The sequence below is a fragment of the Palaemon carinicauda genome, chromosome 15 (genome assembly GCF_036898095.1).
Source record: "Palaemon carinicauda isolate YSFRI2023 chromosome 15, ASM3689809v2, whole genome shotgun sequence".
NCBI classification, from domain to species: domain Eukaryota; kingdom Metazoa; phylum Arthropoda; class Malacostraca; order Decapoda; family Palaemonidae; genus Palaemon; species Palaemon carinicauda.
The window spans coordinates 18387251-18392250 of NC_090739.1; the positions used below are offsets into that span (position 1 = coordinate 18387251).

At 33.3% G+C, this 5000-nt stretch overlaps 1 protein-coding gene across 1 annotated transcript in view; it reads left to right on the forward strand.

Moving 5' to 3' along the window:
* Positions 1–5000, forward strand: part of LOC137654243 (zwei Ig domain protein zig-8-like) — a 690582-nt gene that overhangs the window by 110539 nt on the left and 575043 nt on the right. The window contains exon 3 of the mRNA XM_068387873.1: positions 3911–4049. The gene's annotated coding sequence lies outside the window, so the exon portion shown is untranslated. The remainder of the gene's footprint in view (positions 1–3910; positions 4050–5000) is intronic.

The window sequence follows — 5000 nt, forward strand, 5'->3', positions numbered from 1 at the left end:
ATCTTTAGCAAATTTAACAATGAATTGATATGTCAGAATTGCAACACCAGTGTTTTTGAACCTCACACAAACAGGGCATGATAGCGCGAATGGTTAACTGTCCCTGTCGTTGTTGGTGGTGGTTAAATAAGATGTTACAAAAGTTGGTTTGTAGAGGTTGAAAGATGGCCGTATAATTGCGTATATATGTCAAGAGTACAACCATACTTCACAAAACCAGTAATATAGAAATGCCTGAGGGAGCGCTGACATATCTCTTACGTCTTTTAATAACCCCCTTTTTTTTTTTAGTACAGAACTTGGCTTGTTATCATTTATTAGAATTTCTTATTTGGGTTGGTAAACGGATTGCGTAAATTTTCATTGAATGAAAACAAAAGAATTTTGTATTTTAATTAACGGGAAAAAATATTACTATTTTTTATCGAAACCTAGACGTCTCGTGTAATGTATCTGTTTACCGCCGACCCTTCTGTTTTCCTTAATAGTAGCATATTTATCCGAACGCATTCAACAATATATTTATTGTTTGTTATTAAAAGAATTGTAGTGTGTTCTTGTTTTCATACTTTAAATAGAATAGACTCCGCATAGCTATATATATATATATATATATATATATATATATATATATATATATATATATATATATATATATATATATATATATATATATATATATATATATATATATATATATATATATATATTTATATATATAAAGCACATATGTAAAATTTAGATAAATAAAAGACTATATTCTCTGCAACTTCGTCTGACCTTTGGTTCCCATCAGTGTTCTAATTACGTATTAACCTACTGACCTATCTGAGAGCTCCTTTGTATTTCTATCAATTGCCATTGCCATTAATATTGATGTACACCAACAACCAAAAAATAATTTCAAATTATCATACATATAATGACATACTCGATATTTCTTTTATATAAAATATGGCATTATTAAGGCTGGAAGCATATGAGGATGTATTGGAATCAGAGAAAAATAGAGAGAGAAAATTTTATCTCAAAACCTGATTAGTTTGAGTGTACGTAACTCGAGTGCATCTTATAAGTTCGAGTTCAAGGTTGCTCTAGAGCTGTAATATACCTTGATAATGATGAAGGCAATAAACCCTTCTTTAGCCATTTGTTATATATTGTTCCTTCTTCCTTTCTTCCATCTTCCTATCCGTATAGTCAAACTACGCTGATTGACATCCTCGGTCCCAACGCTGAGTCATTTGACCCAATTTCTATAAATCAAAATAAGTATTATAGAAAGTCGGTAGAGCTTACTCTATTCCCTCTTCCTACAAATCATGCTTTCGCTCATCCCACTAACGTATCCCCCCATACGTAACATTGATTTAATTACCACGTAAGCTTCCCTTTCTTCTCATAACCGTAACTCTTCCCTCGTCTTAGCATAAAGCTTTTCTTCATCCCCAATTATCACTGTCAAAGGTAAACAATACGTTGCTGCCTGTATTGGCGTATTTTGTAGTGGGCAGATACGGAGGACTGATGCTTCCTGATTAAGGATTTCGTTTTACACAAATTTTATTCGTGTTTTGATTCTTGTTTTATTCGTATTTATCTAATTATTTTTCTCTTAGACTATTGACTGTCCATGGTTTTACCGATCGGTAAAGAACAACAATTTTCTAGGAATTAGTTGCCGTCTTGTCCTTCACTCTTTATCGTAATATTTAAAACTTTATTTTGTGGCAAACTCATCCTTAAAGGCTTAAAGGTCCCTCATAATTGGCAAAGGTCAGAGACAGTGACAATGACCTAGCGCTAGTTGGACAATGCCATAGAAACTGACCACATGAATATGAGCAGTGCCCAAGCCTTATCTCTACCCAAGCTAGGAGTAATGAGGGCAAGGCAATGGCTGCTGATGACTCAGCAGGTAGACCTATAGGATCCCACACACCCCTCCCCCCTCCTTAGCTCACAAGGATGGTGAGGTGGTTGCAGACACTACAAGAAACTAGCAAGTTTAAGCGGGTTTCGAACCCCAGTCCAGCAGATCACGAGGCAGGGACGTTTCGAATGCATTACCACAACCCTTTAAGATATATTAATGTTAACTAACTTTTCTCTGAATATCGAGAATGAGATAGGAATCATTGGTTAAATGATATCTCGACAATGACATTTTAGCAAGTTGGTTTTGTAATTTATTTCTTTAAGTAGATTTTTTTGTTCTGGCGGATTTCCCATGATGTACTCGTGATTATATATATTCTTTGAAATGAACCGATAAAGGGATGTAGATAAAGTGAACATTATTTTATCCCTTGACTTTATAAAAGCCCAGTCGATTTACAAAATCATAATTCAAAATATCTGAATGTAATAAATTAGAATGAGTTTTAGTCTTATATGCTGTAAATGTAAATTAGTATATTTTTTGTGTAGAATGGCACTCTAAACTTCTAGTAAGCTTTTTTTTATACTGTAAACTTTATTCATTTCCATATAAACGCATCAAATATCATAGCATTCGTGTTGCTTTGACATCGTCCGTTTCAATCATAGAATCGGGTCAGATTTAGTTTCCAATTATGCGCAATGGATCAAAATAGAATCTACCCCAAATGTAAAAAACTATGCGACGAGAAAAGGAACAGAGACGTGGATGCTCTCCCGGAAGGAGTCTGCTTGGATGCTTTTGTTAACTATTTTATGAAGAGGGGAATACGTCGGGAAAAAGATCAAAGGTAAACAAATAATGCATGTGATTAATGAAGTCGAGAAGGTAAACAAAGTACGATGAGTTGCAAATGAATAACAGAGGAAGCGGGAAAATGGATGTTACCGTAATGAGATACGATGAAACTGAGAGTTGAATTACTGGTGCCACAAGGGAGTTACAGGTGAGCGGAAAATCGATGTGAAATTGATGTCATTTTTAAAGAAATAGTACAATGATTACTGCAATTTCTGACAAAATATATGAAGCCAATAATTCGAAACATAGTGTCTATATAAAAGGAATCCTGGCTATTCACAGTGCCTTATTGCATTTCCTTTAGCTTTGATGTTTATTTCATGCATTGCCCTTGGTCCGATTTCATCTTTATAAGTGTTACATTCAGGACAAGATATTGACAAGAGTCTGAATTGCATCACATACCGAGGGATGATATGAACAATTGAGTAATATACTTTGTAAAGCATTTTTAAAAAGTCTAAATCACAATATCTCAAGAAACTTCAGTGTTTAATTACATGTTCTAAATACTAAACTTCATAGAATGCACATTGGCGATAATTGTCTTTTTATTAGCATTTATCGCTCTTGCTTTTTCCATACATAATGATTCCATTTATATAAAATAATGTTTCATTTTAAATGCTCTTTGTTCATTAAGCACAAGTTTTGAATGATATTCATATATTTTTGGAGGTGGCTTTGTTGTTAAAATTTTGTGTTCGCCATATTATTTTCGACACCAAGACCATTGATTTAATATTGGAATATCCATCTTTATGAGAAATAATTATAGTAATTTGTATCGGAGGCATTGTAACGAAATCTTCTTCGTTTGTCGTATTTTCAGTTCATCCTTTACTGCCAGTTGTAATCTATATCCATCTAGATGAATTTTGATGGCATCATCATCATCATTCATTCATCAGTGTTTTAATTATCTTAATCCTACTAGAACAATAACAAAGGCCTTACCTGCAACACTAAACATCCTCTTTTATTTATCTGATATGAGAACTTTACCGATTGATCCTTACCACTAATAGAAAAACTGTTTCAAGTTAGGAAATTTCATGATCATGTACCGTTTTTGTACCGTATCATGTACCGTTTTTGTACCGTATCATGTACCGTTTTTGGTAAAACTCAGAACGCTAGTAACAAATGACGGGTATTTGCTTTCAGGTTCGGGAGAAGAAGCATTATGCCAAAGGAAAATAATAATTACCACTCCAATAAGGTGACGGATTTTTAAGGGACAGTTATACTGTAACCGAGGCCCTCGACTTTAAACGAACTTTCCGGAAAACACCGTTTTTCAAAGGTACGTCGTTACAATTGGCAGGCTTTTGTAGTCAGTAGGCATAGGGCTATAATGTTTTATGGATCTTAGGTTGATATGATGTTGGATACTGTAATCAGGCATTTTCCCCTTTCAAGTAATTATAATGTTTAAAATAAAAATCCGTAATACCGTCGAAGATATATGTTCTCTTATCTCTATACATTTTACATGCTTATGGACATCTATGCCAAGTGCAATTTAATGTAAAATGTTAATAATAATGATGTCAATGATAATGTAAAGGTAATAATTTTTGTGAATAGCAGTAATACTTATAGAAATAGTCAAGAGAACTTCAGTTGACTTATGCACAATATTCTGCCATGAGAGATCATAAAACTCGTGATAGCAAAAATAACCTGGGTTTCTCAACAAACTTTTATGCCACCCGTTGGGTATTTTACTTTTATGAAAGTTATGTCAGGTTCGATTAACTCTTATTACAGAACTCCCCAGTTAGAAATGGGATTTTCTTATCTCTTTATATCCTTTTATTGGCAATTGGAAAGAGGGGAAAATTAAAAATTGCTCTCAGCGTGTCAAAAAAAAAAAAAAAAAAACGAAAAGCGATATTGAATGTAAATCGTTTGAGGACTCGGGTGTATTTATTTTTATGGGACCGATATGGTGTGGGGAATCTCTCTCTCTCTCTCTCTCTCTCTCTCTCTCTCTCTCTCTCTCTCTCTCTCTCTCTCTCTCTCTACCCATGTATTTATTAATTGTAAATGTATTTCACTCCTTGATTTCAAAAGAAATGATTCTCTCTCTCTCTCTCTCTCTCTCTCTCTCTCTCTCTCTCTCTCTCTCTCTCTCTCTCTGTATGTGTATATATATATATATATATATATATATATATATATATATATATATATATATATATATATATATATATACCTATCTATCTATCTATCTATATATATATATATATTA